This window comes from Pholcus phalangioides, unplaced genomic scaffold, assembly GCF_987345545.1.
Source record: "Pholcus phalangioides strain wild (caught in Gottingen) unplaced genomic scaffold, Ppha-v1.0 ptg000019l_1, whole genome shotgun sequence".
In the NCBI taxonomy this organism is placed as follows: Eukaryota; Metazoa; Arthropoda; class Arachnida; order Araneae; family Pholcidae; genus Pholcus; species Pholcus phalangioides.
The window spans coordinates 5,464,524-5,490,262 of NW_028301612.1; positions in this window are offsets into that span (position 1 = coordinate 5,464,524).

Consider the following 25,739-nt stretch of genomic DNA (forward strand, 5'->3'; position numbering starts at 1 on the left):
GGTTTCTTCAAGAAAGATATAACCCCCGCTCAACATTGCCCACAAAGAGGAACACTGCTTGAGTACATAACGGTAGCCACCAGATGGTTCATTAGCGTAGGACGTGTTATTCAAGATCTACCTCATGTTCTTTCTGGTAGCGAAGGTCGCATCGAATATTCTGCGTGTTCCGTTGCTAGTTGATGCGAAGTACCGAGCACTAAGCTCTCGTCTTCTTCGTTCCTCTACTTAGGTAGAGATATTGATCAGTCAATGGCAAAATGGTTGCTTAAAAACAACCACCAGTACATTTTTTTTTAAAATTATATATAACCCTTTATATATAAAATATTCTCACTAATACAAAACAATATCAATATGCTGTTAACAGTTTTCAGGGTTTAAAACATCTTCTACCCCATCAGATTACACTTACTTTCAAAAATAAATCTCGTCGATTGCAAACATTCCCAATATCTGCAATATTAAACAAATCAGTTTCACAAAGTGATTAACACCACGTAAGTTTACAGCATATATTGCGATATCTTTCCATTTAGACAAAAAAAATGATATGTGTATATACATGAAAAACTCCAACAATGTCAGCAAAACCATTCAATATGATTTCTAAACATTTGACAAATATATTTAAAAAATATATAATTATAAAATAGAAAAATAGAGTATAAGGTTACAAATGGTCATCATAATTTACAGAATCTCAATACTTTTCTCAATACAATTTCGCTCGTTTGGGAAAGTCATATAGACGACCAGGTGGCTTCTGATTTTAAACTATTATGCATGGTTTAACCAGCCTGAGTATCATCAGGTTCGCTTTTAAGGCGGGTGCGAACTCCAGTGTACATTAAACAAATCCGTACTTTTTTATCTCGCCACTAGATGGCGATGCTCTAATGAAGATATGATGCACTTCGTTACTCAAAGTCGTCCGTTGGTTACATGCTTGAAAACAGAGTCCACGATCATATTAAACTAACTTAACTGCCCGTCGATAATCCCTTGATCATCTCGTCATTGCCGTAATCGGCGAGTTTTGCAACGAATTTTTTCTGAATAGTCCTCTTTTCCATCTGCTGCGTAAACATTCGAATCCCAGAATTCACTCCGACAGAGTGTTAACACGAGATGGCCCTGTTAAAACGTCCACAATGACACAAATGTGAATTTGATCAAATTAGAAACGTTTCTCAATGTAAGAAAAAAACCAATACAACCAGAAGGATTCATTTTTAGACGTCAAACCAGCTACAACTATCCGCATTCACAGGCCCAGACATACGTATCCAAAGTGATCTTGGAATTTCACTGTAATTCCTAGAATTTTTTTACCTGGATGTGCAAGCAGCCTTGACGTCAACCAGAATTTTCTAAAAAATTCTCGGAATTTTCCCAAAAATTCTAAGAAAAAATTCGCCACCTGTGTATATAAGGAAGAGTTTTTTGCGCGCCCGTCCTCGGCTCCTCGCTGTTTCTCGTTTATTCGATTTATCGTGTGCTCGTTTTGCGGCCGGGAGTAGACCCTTATAATTTTCCATCACGTTATCGGTGGATTCGTATTAACGGATACGAGTTGATAGTAACATCCTAAGTGCGTGGGCGTATACACGTGTGTAGATTGTAGTATATTGTATATTGTGTATATATTAGTGCATTCTTCGTGTTTTTTTCATTCATCGTCAATATGTTCTGTATTGACGCAATTGCGTTTGTACTTTGCTTGTGCTTTTTGTGGCTGTGGCGTCGCTCAGTTGCTGTATCTTCAGAATCAGCATCGGACAGCAGCCACCGTTCACGACGTCGCCGCCGTTGGGATCGATCCGGGGCAGACAAAATGCCTGCAGGAGGCTTACCTTCGTGGGCACTTCATGGTATCGAGACTGCCTGCAGACAGAGCCAATTTTGCGTAGAAGAGCAGGATCTCTCGGGGATCGAAAATGTGAACGTTTCATCAACGTACAAAGTCGAGTACCCTGATGAAGAGGACCCTATCGAACCTCTGTTACACGATATGCCTCACGTGCCTTACTCACGCTCTTCGGAGAATGAAGGAAACATTCTCAATAGAACTTTCGGCATAGCAGCTGAATCTGCAGAAACTGTTGTCGACGTTCTGAACAGAACGTTTGTGCTCGGCAAAGGAGAAGGCAGTTCGTGTACTACACCAACTCAGGACGAGAAGGGTGAGAGCGAGAAGCTTTTCATATTGCCAGAAGATAGCCCAATACTCTGCGCAAATTACGGTAGCTATCTCGACAAAGCGCCACATAGTGGAATTTTCGATGGAGTGATACAGAGGAAAGTCCGACGGGCAAAATTGTAGCAAGACACTCGTCATGCATCCAAGAAGACTCGCAGGGGTCTCCGTTCTGGAGCACCAAAAAGTGAGAACTCCTATGCAGTGACGAAGGAGAAAGCTCCACCACGAATAAAGGGACGGCCAGCTCCTCGATCTGCTCCCAAGATGACTCGAAGGAGCCTCGTGAGTGCGGAGATCAGATCTGACGCAGATATCGAGGTTGACCTTGAATACCGACCTGGTCTAACAAGTCAAGTTAGGTAAATCGATAAAAGCGAGTCTCAATTTATTTCCAACGGCCTGTACAATACTCATCATCTACGAAATGGTGTAATAGATGACGAGGGACGAATATCCGACAGCGGCGCAAAAAAAAAAAAAAAAAAAAAAAATTACTTTAGTTTTCAGTTTTGCAATTTCTTTATGCCAGTTTATTAGATTTGCATGTTTTTTGTATGGAGTTCATTTAGTTCTGCATTCTTTTGTGTGAAATTATATTTAATATTTTTCATTTATTAATCTTTTTCTTTGTTTTTCTTCTAGGTGTAGGATCCCAGGTTCTGTGATGGAAACCTGACGAACGGGGAGAAGCTCTTTGCTCTCTCCGTGATTCCCTCCTCTCAGTGTCTGCGCCTTGTCGTGGCGAGGAGGCTTGAGTGAACCGATGACCACGATGGCTATACCAGCGGTAGTTAAGCTACTGGAAGGGTCTCCCTTGCTGGGAAGACAAAATGGTAGGTTCCAGACGAAGCAGGCTTGATGAATATGTTCGAAACAAATGCCCAAAGATATCTTCTGGCGAACAGGAAAGAAGCTTAGCTTGTTCCTATTATTCGCGCCTCACATTGACTGCGTTTTTCGTGGCGAGGAGGCTTGAGTAATCGCGATAGCTACAAAAGTGGTGGTTGAGCTATTGATAGGGCCACCCTTGCTGGGAAGACAAGATGGTAGTCTGCAGAAGAAGCACGCTTGATGAATGGGATTCAAACGAATGCTCAACTGTGTCTTCTGGTTTCTTCAAGAAAGATATAACCCCCGCTCAACATTGCCCACAAAGAGGAACACTGCTTGAGTACATAACGGTAGCCACCAGATGGTACATTAGCGTAGGACGTGTTATTCAAGATCTACCTCATGTTCTTTCTGGTAGCGAAGGTCGCATCGAATATTCTGCGTGTTCCGTTGCTAGTTGATGCGAAGTACCGAGCACTAAGCTCTCGTCTTCTTCGTTCCTCTACTTAGGTAGAGGTATTGATCAGTCAATGGCAAAATGGTTGCTTAAAAACAACCACCAGTACATTTTTTTTTACAATTATATATAACCCTTTATATATAAAATATTCTCACTAATACAAAACAATATCAATATGCTGTTAACAGTTTTCAGGGGTTAAAACATCTTCTACCCCATCAGTTATAGTGCCGGACTCGTGATGCGAGGATCCGGGTTCGAACCCCACAGTGGTGGTCGGCTGAAGTTGGTTTTCTGTGGTTCCCAACTTCAAGGCGCAAATGCGAGCCGATCTCCCCGTTAAAAAGTCTCGCCACAGAGAGCAACAGTCCTACAACGGTAAATCATCCAACCATAACACTTCACTCATAGTTAGTATAACTGGGGGCAGATGACAGCACTTCACATAACAAGCATTACACATAAACAAACTTTACGTCAGGTTGCACTACACGTACACGCACATTCCCGCATGTACCGATTCGTTGGGGGTTCGTTGGGGGGTTCCGCGGGGGGGGTGCATCTGTGGTGTAGCAGTAGTAGGTAGGGGCTCGGGGATCCATGATGTTCTTAAGTCAGCCACCTCGTTGGGCAATTTGCCTGTTGTGGCGTTGTATTTGTATTTGTATCAGATTACACTTACTTTCAAAAATAAATCTCGTCGATTGCAAACATTCCCAATATCTGCAATATTAAACAAATCAGTTTCACAAAGTGATTAACACCACGTAAGTTTACAGCATATTTTGCGATATCTTTCCATTTAGACAAAAAAAATGATATGTGTATATACATGAAAAACTCCAACAATGTCAGCAAAACCATTCAATATGATTTCTAAACATTTGACAAATATATTTAAAAAATATATAATTATAAAATAGAAAAATAGAGTATAAGGTTACAAATGGTCATCATAATTTACAGAATCTCAATACTTTTCTCAATACAATTTCGCTCGTTTGGGAAAGTCATATAGACGACCAGGTGGCTTCTGATTTTAAACTATTATGCATGGTTTAACCAGCCTGAGTATCATCAGGTTCGCTTTTAAGGCGGGTGCGAACTCCAGTGTACATTAAACAAATCCGTACTTTTTTATCTCGCCACTAGATGGCGATGCTCTAATGAAGATATGATGCACTTCGTTACTCAAAGTCGTCCCTTGGTTACATGCTACCAGACCAGACCAGAATTGAACTTTAAGCCGATTCCCAGCCCGCGAGGGCCAACTGCCGGCATAAAAACTGGCCAAGAAGGGCTGTGAAGAAGAAAATGTGTACATGTTTGTAGATAGACATGTGTTTGCATGAATGTGTAGTGTATGTAAAAAGAACTGGTCAAATTGGTGAAAAGTCATGATCTGGCAATAAGCAGGCAAAATTCATCACAGTTCACAGAAGCAGGCAAATGTCATCACAGTTCACAGAAGCAGGCAAATGTCATCACAGTTCACAGAAGCAGGCAAATGTCATCACAGTTCACAGAAGCAGGTCACACAATCTGCAGCTAGCAACATATATTCGAAGTGGAATGGGGGAAAAAACATCACATGGGAGTCGTGACGCAAAAACCCCAGTTGTAACATCAAAAATGCAATACAGGTAATAAAGTTCTGTTTCAACTCAGTGCATCAGAAATTAATGGGGATTTACTATTGACAAAAAAAGAGTCTTCTCGCTCTTTTTTTTTTTTTTACACCTTTTTCATATGTACATCATATATAGGTCAAAGTTCAATATGCAAGTTCAATTGGGAAATATATGTGTATATACAAAATTCAATAATGAGAAGATACAAATCGAATAGATGCGAATAAATGTCAAAAGTGGATAGATACATAGTATGCAAGTAATGTGAGTATATACAATTGAATGAGAGAATTTATGTACTAAAATAGATTTGTATACAATGAGATTTGTAGAAGAAAGCATCTTTACAAATTCTCCCATGTAAGGCGCCCAATTTGTTTGGGCCTCCTATATTTCCTTAAGCAGTCAGCATCATAGTCAACAATTTCCCTCAGATGTTCGAATTGGGAACTAAACATTCGCTCGAATTGATCATTGTTTAATTTCTTAATGTATGTGAATATGTGAGGTATGTCCAAGTCTTGTCTGATGTTTATTCCACGAACAAACCAAGGGGCTCCAACAAATCTTCTGAGTATTTTGTTCTTCATAGTCTGTAGTTTTTTGATATTCGTTTTACAAGCGTGCGCCCAAGCTGGCGAAGCATAGAGTAGAGTAGGTCTTATTATGGATTTAAAAAGAATAATTTTGTTCTTTAATGAAAGTTTTGCCTGTGGAAATGTGATGCGATTGAGCATACCCATAATTCTATTAGATTTGTTTATTACATGATCAATGTGTGAAGAGAAAGATAGATTTTTGTTGAGGATACAGCCCAAGTATTTTATTTGTCTAACAGGGCTTAAAGATTGCGTACCAATTTGAAGTCGTCTGTCCGGTATTTTACGACGTCTAGTGAACCATAAAAATTTGCATTTTTCACTATTCAGTTGGATGGCAGATTGATCACACCAATATTCTATTTCATCCATGGTTTCTTGTAAGTTGTTGAAGGCCTGATTTGCATCCCTGCTACGGCACAAAACTGCACAGTCGTCTGCAAATAAAGATATTATGCCATTTTGGGGACAAGGTATGTCATTAATGTATAGCAGGAACAGTTGTGGCCCCAACACACTGCCCTGAGGCACAGAGGCATGAATTTGTTTTATTGAAGAAAGTGTATTTTGAATTTTTACTTGAAAAGTTCGACCTAAAAGATAGTGATAGAAGAATATGACCATATGCGGAGGCATATTTAAGTCAATGAGTTTGGAAAGCAATGTAGCATAATCACAACGGTCAAATGCTTTTGCTATGTCTAAGAATGATGCAGCCACAAAATCAAAATTGTTAAAAGCTTCATTTATGAACTCTGAGACTCTAACCAGCTGTGTCACACAAGAGTGATCAGGCCGAAACCCGTGTCGTTCGGGTCTAATTAAATGATTTTCATTGATGAATTGTGTAAGTCTATTTGCGACAATCTTTTCAAAGATTTTACTCCAGTTGCTCAGTAAACTTATTGGTCTGAAGTTTTGTGTTATAAGTGGGTCAGTCCCAGCTTTGTGAATTGTTTTTATAACAGAATGTTTCCAAGGTTTTGGAAAATAATTTAATGTTAAAGCACTGTTGAAAATTTCTGTTATGTGAGTAATGATATTTAGATAATTATGATATATTAATGATATATATAACATATGATATATATGATAATATTATGATAATATTATGATACATATAATGATATATTAGATAATATAATGATAATATAGTAATGATATTGGTTACATGCTTGAAAACAGAATCCACGATCATATTAAACTAACTTAACTGCCCGTCGATAATCCCTTGATCATCTCGTCATTGCCGTAATCGGCGAGTATTGCCACGAATTTTTTCTGAATAGTCCTCTTTTCCATCTGCTGCGTAAACATTCGAATCCCAGAATTCACTCCGACAGAGTGTTAACACGAGATGGCGCTGTTAAAACGTCCACAATGACACAAATGTGAATTTGATCAAATTAGAAACGTTTCTCAATGTAAGAAAAAAACCAATACAACCAGAACGATTCATTTTTAGACGTCAAATCAGCTACAACTATCCGCATTCACAGGCCCAGACATACGTATCCAAACTGATCTTGGAATTTCACTGTAATTCCTAGAATTTTTTTACCTGGATGTGCAAGCAGCCTTGACGTCAACCAGAATTTTCTAAAAAATTCTCGGAATTTTCCAAAATATTCTCGGAATTTTCAAAAAAATTCTCGGAGTTTTCCCAAAAATTCTAAGAAAAAATTCGCCACCTGTGTATATAAGGAAGAGTTTTTTGCGCGCCCGTCCTCGGCTCCTCGCTGTTTCTCGTTTATTCGATTTATCGTTTGCTCGTTTTGCGGCCGGGAGTCGACCCTTATAATTTTCCATCACGTTATCGGTGGATTCGTATAAACGGATACGAGTTGATAGTAACATCCTAAGTGCGTGGGCGTATACACGTGTGTAGATTGTAGTATATTGTATATTGTGTATATATTAGTGCATTCTTCGTGTTTTTTTCATTCATCGTCAATATGTTCTGTATTGACGCAATTGCGTTTGTACTTTGCTTGTGCTTTTTGTGGCTGTGGCGTCGCTCAGTTGCTGTATCTTCAGAATCAGCATCGGACAGCAGCCACCGTTCACGACGTCGCCGCCGTTGGGATCGATCCGGGGCAGTCAAAATGCCTGCAGGAGGCTTACCTTCGTGGGCACTTCATGGTATCGAGACTGCCTGCAGACAGAGCCAATTTTGCGTAGAAGAGCAGGATCTCTCGGGGATCGAAAATGTGAACGTTTCATCAACGTACAAAGTCGAGTACCCTGATGAAGAGGACCCTATCGAACCTCTGTTACACGATATGCCTCACGTGCCTTACTCACGCTCTTCGGAGAATGAAGGAAACATTCTCAATAGAACTTTCGGCATCGCAGCTGAATCTGCAGAAACTGTTGTCGACGTTCTGAACAGAACGTTTGTGCTCGGCAAAGGAGAAGGCAGTTCGTGTACTACACCAACTGAGGACGAGAAGGGTGAGAGCGAGAAGCTTTTCATATTGCCAGAAGATAGCCCAATACTCTGCGCAAATTACGGTAGCTATCTCGACACAGCGCCACATAGTGGAATTTTCGATGGAGTGATGCAGAGGAAAGTCCGACGGGCGAAATTGTGGCAAGACACTCGTCCTGCATCCAAGAAGACTCGCAGGGGTCTCCGTTCTGGAGCACCAAAAAGTGAGAACTCCTATGCAGTGACGAAGGAGAAAGCTCCACCACGAATAAAGGGACGGCCAGCTCCTCGATCTGCTCCCAAGATGACTCGAAGGAGCCTCGTGAGTGCGGAGATCAGATCTGACGCAGATATCGAGGTTGACCTTGAATACCGACCTGGTCTAACAAGTCAAGTTAGGTAAATCGATAAAAGCGAGTCTCAATTTATTTCCAACGGCCTGTACAATACTCATCATCTACGAAATGGTGTAATAGATGACGAGGGACGAACATCCGACAGCGGCGCAAAAAAAAAAAAAAAAAATTACTTTAGTGTTCAGTTTTGCAATTTTTTTATGCCAGTTTATTAGTTTTGCATGTTTTTTGTATGGAGTTCATTTAGTTCTGCACTCTTTTGTGTGAAATTATATTTAATATTTTTCATTTAGTAATCTTTTTCTTTGTTTTTCTTCTAGGTGTAGGATCCCAGGTTCTGTGATGGAAACCTGACGAACGGGGAAAAGCTCTTTGCTCTCTCCGTGATTCCCTCCTCTCAGTGTCTGCGCCTTGTCGTGGCGAGGAGGCTTGAGTGAACCGATGACCACGATGGCTATACCAGCGGTAGTTAAGCTACTGGAAGGGTCACCCTTGCTGGGAAGACAAAATGGTAGGTTCCAGACGAAGCAGGCTTGATGAATATGTTTGAAACAAATGCCCAAAGATATCTTCTGGCGAACAGGAAAGAAGCTTAGCTTGTTCCTATTATTCGCGCCTCACATTGACTGCGTTTTTCGTGGCGAGGAGGCTTGAGTAATCGCGATAGCTACAAAAGTGGTGGTTGAGCTACTGATAGGGCCACCCTTGCTGGGAAGACGAGATGGTAGTCTCCAGAAGAAGCACGCTTGATGAATGGGCTTCAAACGAATGCTCAACTGTGTCTTCTGGTTTCTTCAGGAAAGATGTAACCCCCGCTCAACATTGCCCACTAAGAGGAACACTGCTTGAGTACATAACGGTAGCCACCAGGTGGTTCATTAGCGTAGGACGTGTTATTCAAGATCTACCTCATGTTCTTTCTGGTAGCGAAGGTCGCATCGAATATTCTGCGTGTTCCGTTGCTAGTTGATGCGAAGTACCGAGCACTAAGCTCTCGTCTTCTTCGTTCCTCTACTTAGGTAGAGATATTGATCAGTCAATGGCAAAATGGTTGCTTAAAAAAAACCACCAGTACATTTTTTTTTTAAATTATATATAACCCTTTATATATAAAATATTTTCACTAATACAAAACATTATCAATATGCTGTTAACAGTTTTCAGGGGTTAAAACATCTTCTACCCAATCAGATTACACTTACTTTCAAAAATAAATCTCGTCGATTGCAAACATTCCCAATATCTGCAATATTAAACAAATCAGTTTCACAAAGTGATTAACACCACATAAGTTTACAGCATATTTTGCGATATGTTTCCATTTAGACAAAAAAAATGATATGTGTATATACATGAAAAACTCCAACAATGTCAGCAAAACCATTCAATATGATTTCTAAACATTTGACAAATATATTTAAAAAATATATAATTATAAAATAGAAAAATAGAGTATAAGGTTACAAATGGTCATCATAATTTACAGAATCTCAATACTTTTCTCAACACAATTCGGCGTGCTCCTAAATCCTAATCCTAAATATGACATAGTGGCCTGTGGGTTCCGACTGAAATTGGCAATCAGTGCATACCCCTGAGTCATTTCTTAGCCATCCTGGAGTAGTAGTGCTATTTTCGCCATGGTTGTATATGTTTTATTTTTAAACTACTTAGAGTTTAATATTACCCATATTGGGTTATTAATCTAGGGGGAAAAGAAAGCTTAAGTAGGCTGGAGGAGAAATAGAAAGCAGAAAGTGTCACTCAACAGGGCAGTGACAGAATGTCACTTCATCAGCCTGTTAGGACGTGATTAAGTTATAATTAATGCTATTCTTTTAACATTAATCATTCATCATAATGCATATATTACCTACTCTCATTTTTATGTTCAGCGTCAACTATAGATCATATTAATAAATGCGATTATATGTTATTAAATGCAGTTAATTATGATTATTTGATTAAATATATATTATCTACAAAATTTGATATTTTGCAGTTGGTCTAATTATTTACACTATATATAGTTGCTTATATACATTCTTCACAATCCCGGTACCTCCGGTCTTTTCATAACCAGAAAGTTTTTGGGTCTGGAAAAAGCTGATATCTGATCTTTTGGGTAAGTGGATATTTCCCTAAGATGTTGGTATTCTGACTCTTCAAGAGTTTGGAAGAGATTATTAGCCAGCTTTTGAGCAAAGGCATGTATGGTGGGCATTCCTATATCGTTTCTTATACTTCTATTCCTTATGAACCAATTGGCTCCCAGCATAGCTCTAATTGTTTTGTTTTGATATTGTTCTAATTTAACCATGTGTTGATTGCTCGAGTAGAGCCACACTGGTGCAGCATATAAAAGTATGGATCTGATAGCCATTTTGTATACATTTAATTTGTTCTTGATTGTCAATGTTGATCTGCTTGCAAGTATGCGTTTTAAAGTGTGTTTTGCTACGTCTGCTCTTCGTATTACATAATTTCGTTGTTGCACAAATGTCAATCGTTTGTCAATTATTATTCCCAGGTATTTAGTACTTATAACAGGTTCAATGAATTTCCCCCCAACCACTATTTCGGCATCTGGGGGTAGATCTAGTTTTCCTGTGATCCACATAAATACTGTCTTGTCTGCATTAAGTTTAACTCTGCTGTTTTCGCACCATGTTTCGACTTGATCAATTAATTCTTGTAAATTACTTAATGCCTTCTGTGGTTTTCTATCTTTACAAATTATCATTGAATCGTCTGCGTACAGCGCAGTAATACCCTTAATTGCCACTGGAAAATCATTCATGTGATAATTGTGGAGGCAAGGTCCTATAACACTGCCTTGCACTATAGATGATCTAATTCGTCTAGTTGTAGATATTGTGTCATTGATTTTTACATAAAAAGTTCTTGCTGCAAGATAATGACGTACAATTTTAATTATGCTAAAGGGTAGGGCCATTCTAATCATTTTATAGAGCAACCCCTCATGCCACACTTTGTCAAATGACTTACTTAAATCCAACAGTGCAACTGCAGCTGTATCATGATAAATTCTGGCTTCTTGGAGTGTTTCTATAACTCTTAATAATTGTGTGGTTGTAGAATGACCGTCTCTAAATCCATGTTGTTCGGGCCCAATTGTTGGATGAGACTTTTCGTAAGTGTTGATACGTGTTACCACAACTCTCTCGAATAACTTTCCAAAATTACTAAGCAATGAGATGGGTCTCCAATTGCTTGGAAAGTGCAAATCTTGGCCAGCTTTTGGTATAATTTTAACAATTGCTGTTTTCCAGTTAGATGGGAAATATTTGAGCTCCAGCAATCTATTAAAAATTTTGACAATATATTCTAAAATATTATTGGGCAAATTCTTCAGTGCCATATTTGAAATTAGGTCATGCCCAGATGCTTTCCGAATTTTCAAATGTTTTATTATTGTTTTTAATTCATTGATATCTGTTGGAGTGAGAGCTGTTTGTGTTTCAGGTGGAGGATTATCAAAATATTCGTTAATAGTTCTAAGCACTCTCTCGACCTGAACATTTGAAGTATTAGTGTTTGGTGAGAATTGCAGTTCAAAGGTATCTGCAAATACCTCTACCTTATCTTCATCTGTATATACCAGTCCATGCGGGCCATGTATAGATGTAAGTCTTTGGCTACGGGGTTTTTGTGCTCTATAAATTTTATAAAACGACCCATCCTCACAATTAGCATCTTCTAGGAACCTTAGAAATCGTTCACTTGTAAATTCCCTGATTTCTCGACGTGTATTGTTTCGTAATGTTGTATATCTGAGCCTATGTGTAGCATCTCTGGTTTTTTGCCACCTTCTTCTAGCTCTATTTTTTTCTCTTATCATTTCCCTCATATATCTGGGGAGTGCTAATGGGTTGTTTTCGTTTGACCTTTCCCGAGTGGAATTATTAACAGTGTCCTGCAATTTTTGTGTTAATGAGTTTATTTCATTTTCTATATCTATGGTACACTCACTAGTATTATCTGGTGTTTCCATTCCTGTAAGCACTTGCCTATATAGTGGCCAGTTTGTAATTTTTTTGATTTTTTGTTGTATGGGAATTTCGAAATCAACTTCAATAATTGTTGGAATGTGATCTGATGAAAGTGCAGATATTACCTCTACTGCTAAAGGAACACTGAGGTTTTTGACCAGTGTAATATCTAGGACGTCTGGTGTTCGGTTGCTGTCATCCGGATAGTGTGTCGCAGCACTTCGCCCGTATGTAATAATATTTTTATTTCTGCAATACTACTCTAATATACGTCCTGCTGCATTGTAATTATTTGAATTCCAAATTGGTGATTTAGAATTTAAATCACCGCTAAGAATTGTTGCATATTTGCAGTCAAATATATGATTTAACAGAGAGATATCAAATTGATTATTTGGTGGTTTGTATAAAACACAAATTCGGATTTTTCTAGTGCTAGTGAGGTGCAAATCCACTGCCAACGCTTCGCAATCTCGGGAATGTGGGAGGTCAACAATGTCATAATTTAAATGCCTTTTGATATATAAGGCTACTCCCCCTCCTCTTTCGTGCGTTCTATCTTTCCTTATACAATCATAATTTGCTATCTTAGCTGTATAACAGGGTTTTAAAAATGTTTCGCAAATTAACATCAGATCAAAATCTTCATCTGCAACAATTTCTCTTAATTCTTGGAGATCACGAATAATACCTCTGGCGTTCCACGCCATGATCTTGAGATATTTTATTTGTTGTGAACTGTTATTGAACATTGGTGAAGTTTACCGATAATAGTTTCATAGATATTTCAGTAAAGCTATCAATAAATACTGAGTATTTTTCTTGATATGTCTTAGCTTGTAATATGTTATTAAAACATTTTCTCATTAGACCCATTAACTCCTGTAAGGGGAATAATATCTCATTATTACCGGTATTCACAATCTGGGACACCTCCCCATCTATCCTGTTGGGAGGGATCTTTGCGGTTACCTCATTATTTAAACTTTCCCTACGTTCAACTGCAATAGTTGATGTGGGTATAATTTCTGGTACAGAGTATACAGTATTGTTTGTTTCAGTCATGTTAACATCTTTTGATGTCATTGTGTTTTTGTTAGTTTCTATTTTGTTATTTTCCACCTCTTCGTGGACATTTGCAGCTTTTGCATACGTCTTATGCCTTCTTGTAGGTCTATTATTTACTTCTGTTGGTTTTTGCTGTTGAGGTAATTCCTCAGCTTCAATGTCTATTTTCTCAATTTCATCGTCACTTGAACTTGTGACGGAAAAAAGCCTGGGCTTTGGTGGTCTAAGTTTTTGTCACCCAGTAACTGCTTTAGGACCAGATTTTTTAAGGTTCCCCGGGTACCTTTTACATCCTCGGAAACTCGCCGGATGATTTAAGGAACAGTTTATACACACTGGTAAGTCCTTACGCTTTACCTTATCACACTGTGATGTGTGATGTTTTTCTGGACATTTGACACAGCGGGCTTCGTTATAACAATTTCGGGCTGTGTGCCCATTCCAGGCTTGGCAGTTGTAGCACTGCGTGTACCCCTTCCTTCTTTTGTATGTTTCTACTCTTATCTTTAAGTAATTTAATGAAGATAATTGATAGATTTCCTTGCTTTTATCTGTCCTGGGCAAATCAATGAGCCATAGTGGTATTGGGACCATAATCTTTTCACCATCTTTATGACGGGGGCTCTTTAGCTGTACCACACTAATAATTGTGTAACCCAACTCCTCGAGAGATTCTTTGATCTCATCGCAAGATGTTGTTGTATCCAAATCCCTAATAACCACTCTTATGTTTTTGTCTGACTTTAGTGTGAATGTGCTAAAATTTACTCCCTCTTTTTCAAGCATTTTAGTCACAGCTCTATGATCATTTTCTGTTGTTACGTGTAATTGCAGTGTTGTGTCAGTTTTTTTGGCATCAAAATTTGATTCACAAACACCCCTAATTTTAACTGAGAGTTCTTTCCAGTTCTTCTATTTTGTCAAATTTAATGGTGGTATTCTGACTTTTTTCTTCTTTTTTTCAACCAACTGCCACTCATTTGTGTTAGTGGGATCTGGATCATTTGTATTTTCTTTTTCAACATTTTTACTTATTGACTTTCCATTAGCCATGATGGCAAAACAATTATCAGGTTGCTTAGATGGGCCAGCCACCTGATCATCTGCTATGATTTTTGTTTTTTCTTGTTGAGTGTTTTGGGAAGCCTGGGATTCATCCGCAGTCCGTGTTTCCTTTTCAACAATTACCTTTTCATTGACAATAATGTCAGGAGTTACTTTAGTTTTCTTTTTACTTCGCGTCCCTATCGGATATTTTTCGTTATCCCTACTCTTACTTAAATACAATCCACATTTCTGGAAATCACGATTGTATAATTTTTTCATACTGCAAAAAATTTCGGTACTAATTATTTTATCAGACGCAGCATCTTTTGAATTTTCGTAGTCTCCAACTAATTTTATAATGGTACGTAAGATACCATTAGTTTCACATTCACTATCAATTTCACATAGCCATTCACTGAACTTATTATGATTTATGAACTCTTGAATAATTGGATCCAGTTCATAAAAAATAAACTCTATAGTGTCCTGAAGAGGTAGCTTTTCATCATCTACAGTTTCTTTGATCTTATCAATTATGTTACTAACATTTAACTTATCATTATTTAGCAATACACTATGCGCAAAGCATACCATCATCTTATTTTTACCAACCATGGTCCGCGACATTTGCACTACTATTCACAGATGAAACTCGGCCAAAAAGAAAATGACAACAGAAGCAGCACTTACCATTTTGTCGCCGCTAATACAGTTATCCATTCATCTAGCCGATATATATCCAATAGGCACTAAATGTCTCGGACGTGGAATCCAAAGTATCAAAATTTGCAGAAATACGTTGGTCTCGTTAAGACCTTCCCGCGCAAATCTCTTAGTCACCCCGCGACACACACACACGGGCGTCACTGCCGTCCCCACGCAAGCTTGACCTCTACTTCTTGCGATGTATATAACTCAGCACTCACGTTGACAGCACTGCCCACGCACATCCGCTCTCTTCGAAGTTCACCTGTCTTCTTTTCCTATAGTCGAAAGTGCGATCATCTTAGCGTGCTCCAGACCAGAATTGAACTTTAAGCCGATTCCCAGCCCGCGAGGGCCAACTGCCGGCATAAAAACTGGCCAAGAAGGCCTGTGAAGAAGAAAATGTGTACATGTTTGTAGATAGATATGTGTTTGCATGAATGTGTAGTGTATGTAAAAGGAACTGGTCAAATTGGTGAAAAGTCATGATCTGGCTATAAGCAGGCAAATGTCATCACAGTTCACAGAAGCAGGCAAATGTCATCACAGTTCACAGAAGCAGGCAAATGTCATCACAGTTCACAGAAGCAGGTCACACAATCTGCAGCTAGCAACATCTATTCGAAGTGGAATGGGGGAAAAAACATCACATGGGAATCGTGACGCAAAAACCCCAGCTGTAACATCAAAAATGCAATACAGGTAATAAAGTTCTGTTTCAACTCAGTGCATCAGAAATTAATGGGGATTTACTATTGACAAGCGTGCTCGTCGGGATATGTCTGCACGTTATTAAAACTACCTCAAGTATCAGTAGACAAGAGATAAGCACGTGTTTTTCGCTCGTTTGGGAAAGTCATATAGACGACCAGGTGGCTTCGGATTTTAAACTATTATGCATGGTTTAACCAGCCTGAGTATCATCAGGTTCGCTTTTAAGGCGGGTGCGAACTCCAGTGTACATTAAACAAATCCGTACTTTTTTATCTCGCCACTAGATGGCGATGCTCTAATGAAGATATGATGCACTTCGTTACTCAAAGTCGTCCCTTGGTTACATGCTTGAAAACAGAGTCCACGATCATATTAAACTAACTTAACTGCCCGTCGATAATCCCTTGATCATCTCGTCATTGCCGTAATCGGCGAGTTTTGCCACGAATTTTTTCTGAATAGTCCTCTTTTCCATCTGCTGCGTAAACATTCGAATCCCAGAATTTACTCCGACAGAGTGTTAACACGAGATGGCGCTGTTAAAACGTCCACAATGACACAAATGTGAATTTGATCAAATTAGAAACGTTTCTCAATGTAAGAAAAAAACCAATACAACCAGAACGATTCATTTTTAGACGTCAAACCAGCTACAACTATCCGCATTCACAGGCCCAGACATACGTATCCAAAGTGATCTTGGAATTTCACTGTAATTCCTAGAATTTTTTTACCTGGATGTGCAAGCAGCCTTGACGTCAACCCGAATTTTCTAAAAAATTCTCGGAATTTTCCAAAATATTCTCGAAATTTTCCCAAAAATTCTAAGAAAAAATTCGCCATCTGTGTATATAAGGAAGAGTTTTTTGCGCGCCCGTCCTCGGCTCCTCGCTGTTTCTCGTTTATTCGATTTATCGTTTGCTCGTTTTGCGGCCGGGATTCGACCCTTATAATTTTCCATCACGTTATCGGTGGATTCGTATTAACGGATACGAGTTGATAGTAACATCCTAAGTGCGTGGGTGTTTGCGTGTGCGTATACACGTGTGTAGATTGTAGTATATTGTATATTGTGTATATATTAGTGCATTCTTCGTGTTTTTTTCATTCATCGTCAATATGTTCTGTATTGACGCAATTGCGTTTGTACTTTGCTTGTGCTTTTTGTGGCTGTGGCGTAGCTCAGTTGCTGTATCTTCAGAATCAGCATCGGACAGCAGCCACCGTTCACGACGTCGCCGCCGTTGGGATCGATCCGGGGCAGTCAAAATGCCTGCAGGTGGCTTACCTTCGTGGGCACTTCATGGTATCAAGACTGCCTGCAGACAGAGCCAATTTTGCGTAGAAGAGCAGGATATCTCGGGGATCGAAAATGTGAACGTTTCATCAACGTACAAAGTCGAGTACCCTGATGAAGAGGACCCTATCGAACCTCTGTTACACGTGAGGCATATCGTGTAACAGAGGTTCGATAGGGTCGGCGACGTCGTGAACGGTGGCTGCTGTCCGATGCTGATTCTGAAGATACAGCAACTGAGCGACGCCACAGCCACTTCGGAGAATGAAGGAAACATTCTCAATAGAACTTTCGGCATCGCAGCTGAATCTGCAGAAACTGTTGTCGACGTTCTGAACAGAACGTTTGTGCTCGGCAAAGGAGAAGGCAGTTCGTGTACTACACCAACTGAGGACGAGAAGGGTGAGAGCGAGAAGCTTTTCATATTGCCAGAAGATAGCCCAATACTCTGCGCAAATTACGGTAGCTATCTCGACACAGCGCCACATAGTGGAATTTTCGATGGAGTGATGCAGAGGAAAGTCCGACGGGCGAAATTGTGGCAAGACACTCGTCCTGCATCCAAGAAGACTCGCAGGGGTCTCAGTGGGGGTCAGTGACGAAGGAGAAAGCTCCACCACGAATAAAGGGACGGCCAGCTCCTCGATCTGCTCCCAAGATGACTCGAAGGAGCCTCGTGAGTGCGGAGATCAGATCTGATGCAGATATCGAGGTTGACCTTGGATACCGACCTGGTCTAACAAGTCAAGTTAGGTAAATCGATAAAAGCGAGTCTCAATTTATTTCCAACGGCCTGTACAATACTCATCATCTACGAAATGGTGTAATAGATGACGAGGGACGAATATCCGACAGCGGCGCAAAAAAAAAAAAAAAAAAAAAAAATTACTTTAGTGTTCAGTTTTGCAATTTTTTTATGCCAGTTTATTAGTTTTGCATGTTTTTTTTATGGAGTGCATTTATTTCTGCATTCTTTTGTGTGAAATTATATTTAATATTTTTCATTTATTAATCTTTTTTTTTGTTTTTCTTCTAGGTGTAGGATCCCAGGTTCTGTGATGGAAACCTGACGAACGGGGAGAAGCTCTTTGCTCTCTCCGTGATTCCCTCCTCTCAGTGTCTGCGCCTTGTCGTGGCGAGGAGGCTTGAGTGAACCGATGACCACGATGGCTATACCAGCGGTAGTTAAGCTACTGGAAGGGTCACCCTTGCTGGGAAGACAAAATGGTAGGTTCCAGACGAAGCAGGCTTGATGAATATGTTTGAAACAAATGCCCAAAGATATCTTCTGGCGAACAGGAAAGAAGCTTAGCTTGTTCCTATTATTCGCGCCTCACATTGACTGCGTTTTTCGTGGCGAGGAGGCTTGAGTAATCGCGATAGCTACAAAAGTGGTGTGTGAGCTACTGATAGGGCCACCCTTGCTGGGAAGACAAGGTGGTAGTCTCCAGAAGAAGCACGCTTGATGAATGGGATTCAAACGAATGCTCAACTGTGTCTTCTGGTTTCTTCAAGAAAGATATAACTCCCGCTCAACATTGCCCACAAAGAGGAACACTGCTTGAGTACATAACGGTAGCCACCAGATGGTTCATTAGCGTAGGACGTGTTATTCAAGATCTACCTCATGTTCTTTCTGGTAGCGAAGGTCGCATCGAATATTCTGCGTGTTCCGTTGCTAGTTGATGCGAAGTACCGAGCACTAAGCTCTCGTCATCTTCGTTCCTCTACTTAGGTAGAGATATTGATCAGTCAATGGCAAAATGGTTGCTTAAAAACAACCACCAGTACATTTTTTTTTAAAATTATATATAACCCTTTATATATAAAATATTCTCACTAATACAAAACAATATCAATATGCTGTTAACAGTTTTCAGGGGTTAAAACATCTTCTACCCCATCAGATTACACTTACTTTCAAAAATAAATCTCGTCGATTGCAAACATTCCCAATATCTGCAATATTAAACAAATCAGTTTCACAAAGTGATTAACACCACGTAAGTTTACAGCATATTTTGCGATATGTTTCCATTTAGACAAAAAAAATGATATGTGTATATACATGAAAAACTCCAACAATGTCAGCAAAACCATTCAATATGATTTCTAAACATTTGACAAATATATTTAAAAAATATATAATTATAAAATAGAAAAATAGAGTATAAGGTTACAAATGGTCATCATAATTTACAGAATCTCAATACTTTTCTCAATACAATTTCGCTCGTTTGGGAAAGTCATATAGATGAACCAGAACCAGAACCAGAATAAAAATTTTAAGGGGATGCCTGACCCTTGAGCGGGCCATATATTCCCCATACAGGCTGGGGGTCCATCGCGCCCCCCTGATGAAGGGATAGACAAGTGAGTAATGTATGTATTTTTATGTAGTGAATGTATGTGGGAGGAAAGGTTATCATCATTATCTTTTTTTTTTTTTTTTTTTTTGTCACAATCGGGAGAAATTTTTCGATTAAATTAATGGTTCTTGGCTTAACACACTTTGCAGAAAAAATGCCGGCACAACCTCAGATGTTAGTATTAACATGTGGAGTGAGATAGCGAAGTTGAAGCTGTGAAGAATAAGTTTTTCGATGGTATAATGCGACATTTCGATTGGTAAAACCAGCTTTGACACAGGAGAGCTGGTGAGGTTTGAAGAAAAAGAGGGAGATAGAGAAAAATTGTTAATATGTTAGGGGGGGGGAGAGAGAGTGGCAAAGGAAAGGGGGGGAGAAGCAAGAGGTGGAGAAGGGGGGGGGAGACACTGGCAAGTGACTCAGTTTAAAACTTATCAACATTTGAAATGAGTAAAACAATTAAGAGCGGGGGTGAAGCGATTGAAAGCCAGGAGAATTGCGATTTTTAGTGCTGCCATCTATGAAGATTAAGGTGAACTAGGTTATGTCCCAGCCGAGATCAGCGAACTGCCTCGGGTGACGATATTTCCTTCGTTCACCAGGGTCATAGTCAACGATTGCCCGTATATGGGCGTGTTCGGACTCGAGCATTCGGTTGAATTGCGTTTCGTTGAGTTGAAGTATATATGGGAGAAGCAGTGGAAGGTCCAGATCCGAGCGAATGTTTACATTCCTGATGAAGCGTGGTGCTTGCAGTAGGCGGCGTAAAGCCTTATTTTGCTGTTTCTGTAGTATTGTAATGTTGCCCTTTCGGGCCACTGTCCATACTGGTGATGCGTACAGCATTGTGGGCCGAATTATTGATTTGAAAAGGATAAGTTTATTTTTAACTGTGAGTTTTGCATTGGGGAAGGTTATTTTGTTGAGCATTCCGATGATTCCTGTTGTTTTGTTGCGGACGTGGGCGATGTGTTCTCGAAAAAGCAATTTTTTGTCAAGGGTGATGCCCAGGTATTTAACTGTTTGTTTCGGTTCGAGACGTTGCCCTTCAAAACGGAGGGGGACACGGGGTAGCTTTGTTTTTCTAGAGAACCAGGCGAAGGTACATTTATTAACGTTCATGACCACGTCTGATTCCAAGCACCATTGTTCAATCTTTTGTGCCTCGTCTTGGAGGTTCCATAGGGCGTATGATGCATTTCTTGCCCCACAGAGGGCGACTGCGTCGTCGGCAAAAAGTGCTAGGATTCCGCTCCGGGGGGATGGAAAGTCGTTGATATAGATTAAAAATAGTTGTGGGCCGAGGACGCTTCCCTGGGGGACCGAGGCAGTGATGTTTCGTTTTGTAGAGAGGACTTCATTTTGCTTAACTTGAAAGGTGCGTTGTGTAAGGTAGCGGAAGAAGAAAATAATGAAGTGCGGTGGAAAGTTAAGGTTAATTAGCTTGTGAAGAAGTGTGGCGAAATTACATTTGTCGAATGCTTTCGATATGTCACAAAAAAGTGCAGCCACGGAGTCGTTATAATTAAAAGAATTTGTTATGTGTTCGGTTACCCGGAGCAGTTGTGTAACACATGAGTGCTCCGGGCGAAAGCCGTGTTGTTCTGGCCGGATGATGTTATGTTGCTTGTTATAGTCTGACAGGCGGCTTGCAACGATTTTTTCAAAAAGTTTGGAGAGACAGGGGAGGAGGCTGATCGGTCTAAAGCTCTGGGGGCTGAGGGGGTCGGCTCCTTGTTTGGGAATCGCTTTGACTATAGCGTGCTTCCAGGGGGATGGGAAGTAACTAGTAGCGAGGCAGCAGTTAAAAATGTTTGTAATCGAAGATATTATGTTCGGGGGGAGAGATTTAATTGCTCTGTTCCCGATTCCGTCAATTCCAGGGGATTTTTTGGGGGCGAGTTGCTTGATGTACTGTTTAATTTCGTCGGTGTTTGTGAGGGACATATGGTCAGTGTTTTGTTGTAGATGACGATGTATGTTTTTGTTGTAGATGACGATGTATGTAGGCGGAGCATCTCTGCCGATTCCGCCGTGACGTTTCCAGTGGTTGTACGCGATTGGCTGAAAATTGTTGTTGAAAAGTGTCGGCAAATGTTTCTGCTATTTCGTCATCGTTAAATATTATTAAGTTATCTTTTTTAATTTTATTAATTCTGGGGTTTCTTGGTTTACAAATTCACCACGCTTTCCAAAGGTTCCCGTTTTCAGATGTGGCATTGCTTATAAATTCGGTGAAGCGGTTATTTATGAAGTCGTCAATTTCTTTTTTCAGTTGTTTCTGGAGACGGTTGACCAGCATTTTGTCAATACGACGTCTGTGTCGCTGCCATTTTCTCCTGATCCTGTTTTTGAAGGCAATTTTTTTCTGAATTTCGTGGGGGATTCCGAAGCGGAGGTCGTTCCCGACGATTTCAGCTGTGGAGTCGTGAAGGGCAGATTTAATTCTCTCAGTGATTTGGGTAACGGCCTAGTCTATGACGCTGGGTGAGGGGAGCGAGGGCTCGAGAGGGGGATCCAGGGACAAGTTATCCTGAAATTTACACCAGTCGGTTTGTTTGATAATACGTTTTGTTCTTGGGAGAAGGAGTTCTATCTCGAAGAAGACAGGGTTGTGTGGCGAATTTAACAAGGGCGCTGTATGTGTGGATATTTCGTGAATGAAATTTTTTGATATTCCGAAATCCAGGATATCGCTCCGGTGTCCCGGGCAGTTTGGGAAGTGAGTGTCGACTGTGGTAGCGTGTATTTGGAGAAAATGCCTAAGGCAATATGTTCGGAGCCTTCTTCCCTCGATGTTAGTCTGTTGGCTGTACCATAAGTTGCTCTTCGAGTTCCAGTCGCCCCCTACGAGAGTAGGGGTGCGATCGTTGAAGAGAGAATCCAGTAGTTGTGTGTCAATTTTTTTGTTTGGTGGTTTATATATGGCGCAAATATTAAATGTAATACGGTGAACATGTACGGATATAGCTATTGCTTCCATATCTGTGGAGGGGGGGAGAGAAAGGGGGTGGCTGGGAATACCATTTATCAGGAAAATTGCTACGCCACCGCCTTGTGCGTGTGTTCGATCTTTGCGAAAGATGGTGTATCCTGGAAATTTGATTCTATTACTCGGGAGAAGCCAGGTTTCGTTGAGAAGAAGGGCGTCGATTTGAAGTCTAGTGGCGTCTGCGTGAAGTTCACGTAGGCTGTTTTTTATACCATTGCAGTTCCAGGCCATCACTAGAAATGGCCTGGGGGGGGGGGGCGACTCCTGTATTAGCTATTGTTTAAGTGCAGATAAAAGTTCGATTAGAGCTGATATGGTGTCCTGTGAAAGTGTGGCAAGATGGGTTGCGATTTTTTCGTGAATGTTAATTTTGGGGGCGGGGGGCAACTGTTGGATGGGAACGGGATCTGGGTTGTTATCGGCGACTGTGTTGTCCGGTTGAGTTGGGGGAGCAGTGGGTGTGGGCAGGAGGGCTGGCCGTGGGGCTTGAGGGAGTGGGGTACTTTTGGGGGCGGCGGGGGGCGAGTTGATTTTTTCTTGAGAGACGTCGATGTCGCTGATACCGCTTATGTTGAGTCTGGGCCTCTGGTAAATAAGTTCATAGAGGCAAAGTTGGAATTTTTTTCGATTATTACATGTTTCTAGTTCGATTTCGTACTCTTTCTGGGATTTAATTTTAATCATCTTTGCAAAGGGGGGGGGGCGCCGGGTCTGATTATTTCGTGCAGTTGTTTTTGTTTTTCTATGTCATTGTTGATTTTTTGGGGGCAACTGGTTCGTCCTTTGGTATTGGGGGCGATCTGAGCGGAGAGTTGCTTGGGCGAACTTCGATGGGGGCCGTGCCCAATATAAAATCGTCGTCGATGTCTTCGATGGGGGTGGCGCCTGGTAGCGCTGGGAATTCGAATGGATTGGGGGCGATTAGTGTGGGTGATATTTTGGGTAGTATTGTTCTACCCCGAGCGTTTAATGCTTGGGTGCGGTTTTTGCACCCTGGGAAGGTGCTCGTGTGTTTGCCACCACAAAAGAAACATTTTAAAAAATTGTTGTCCCCTTTGCGTACGCACCTGACTGTTTCATGGCCCTCAGCGCAGAAGGCACACACAGGCATATTTTTACAATATGGGGCTGAGTGCCCCGGGGCCATACACCGCCTACACTGCAATGGGGAAGTTCCTCCTTTGAGTCGTTCTACCTCGATGGGGGCGCCTTCGATGTTTGTAATGTTGGCAAAATTTTTATTGGCGATGTTAACCTCCACGAGGAATAGGGGGTATAGTCCTCCAGTGGTATGGTTTCTCATAGGCGATATTTTAATTGTTTCGATGCCCTGGGTGCGGAGGGCCTCCTCAATTTCAGTGGTTTTTACATTAGTGGGCAAGCCCCTTATTACGAACTTGAGCGTTGGTTCGCCCTGTAATTTGTACGTGTGGTATTTGAATTTTTTTGTGTCAAAATATTTAGTTACTGCGTGATGGTCTAATTCCGAATAGGCTTGGAAGACGATTGAATTTGATGTGGGTTTTGCCTCGGGGGCGAATGTGCAGAGGGCTCTGACTTCGGCAAAGTCGCGGAGCCAGTGGTCCCCCCATTTCGTTAGGATGATTGGTGGTATATTAAACTTTTTCCTCCCTGAAGTTTGCGCTGAAGGGGGGGGGTTTGAGTTGGGGGCGACTGCGTTGTGTTCGATTTTTTATTTTGTTTTTTGTAAGTAACAGTTGTGTAGCCGTCCTGGTCTACCCCTGGAGTGGTGTCAGTTTCATGCTCCGTTAGGGAACCTGATGAAGGGGGCGAGCCTTGCGGGGGGGCGAACATTGTTGCGAAGAGCCTGCAACAGGATTTGTAGGCTGGCTATCATCTGGTTCTGTATTTTTTAACAAGATATCTGCCTTCGGCGGGACAGATGGTATGTCCTTTGGGGGCGATTTGGTGGGACTGTCGATGCTGCTTTGAGAAATATTATGTTTGGGAAGTGCAGAATTTTCGATGGAGTGGTCGGTTGAGGTATTTGGAGAAGATTCCGATGCATTATTGTTGGTTGAACTGGACAAATCTGTCGAATTATTCTGACTGCTGGATGAATGGTCAGTGGAATTATTTGATGACTCTTTGCTTGTGCTAAGTTCACGGGGGTAGTATCCGTTACTGAGAGGTGGAGATCGAAGCTAGGGTTCTCTTCTTCACTACAAGTGCTATCCGTGGGGGCGTCAGCACTGGGGGTGTCAGTCCCGTTTTGGGGGCGACGCTTCTTTTTCTTCTTTCGTTTCGGGGTGCTGTCTCCGGGGTTACGGGAAGTTCCCTGGTTTATTGGAGTCGATGTTTTTTGTACTCTGAACATTTTCGATTTGTGATGAATACAAATATGTTGTTGGAAGAAGTCCAGAAAATCGCGTGTTTCAACAACGAAGGAGTCCATTATCGATTGTTCTGAATCCTCGATTATTGCGATTGTTGAGATATGGTTGACACTCTCAAGGCGATTACTTAATTCAGCATAGCTGATTACAAGTGATTAAAGTTTGGAATCGATGATGCAGCTGTCATGCTGAATTGTTTGCGAGTCATTTATGACTCTTTCTTTCGATTGGAGCCATGGAAGGAGAACCTTCAAGAAAGCTAGCTGTTGCTCTTTCGAGAGCTCGTCGTAGTTCTCGTGGCTTTCGATTAATTGCCTAAGGATGACGTCATCCTTGGCCGAGGCATGGGGGCACAAAATACTCATTTCAAAATAGATAAGCGCACAACAAAAGTCACTTATCCAATAGTTATCCATTGGAGGGGGGGGGGGGGAGAACAGTCACTGAAAAAGGGAGGGAGGGGAAACGTGCACTGTGGAAAATCTGCGGCTAGCGCACCGTTGCCGTGTGCCGCCAGCCTTGTTTGTCACTACCGGCGAAGAGCACTCGATCTCTTTTGCGGCGTGTTTGAAGTTTTATCGCTGAAATTGTAGATCAGAGATCATCAATCAGTGGGACCCGTCCAGCCTGACTGTGGCCTAGGTCCCCGGGTTCTACTCCCTTGGC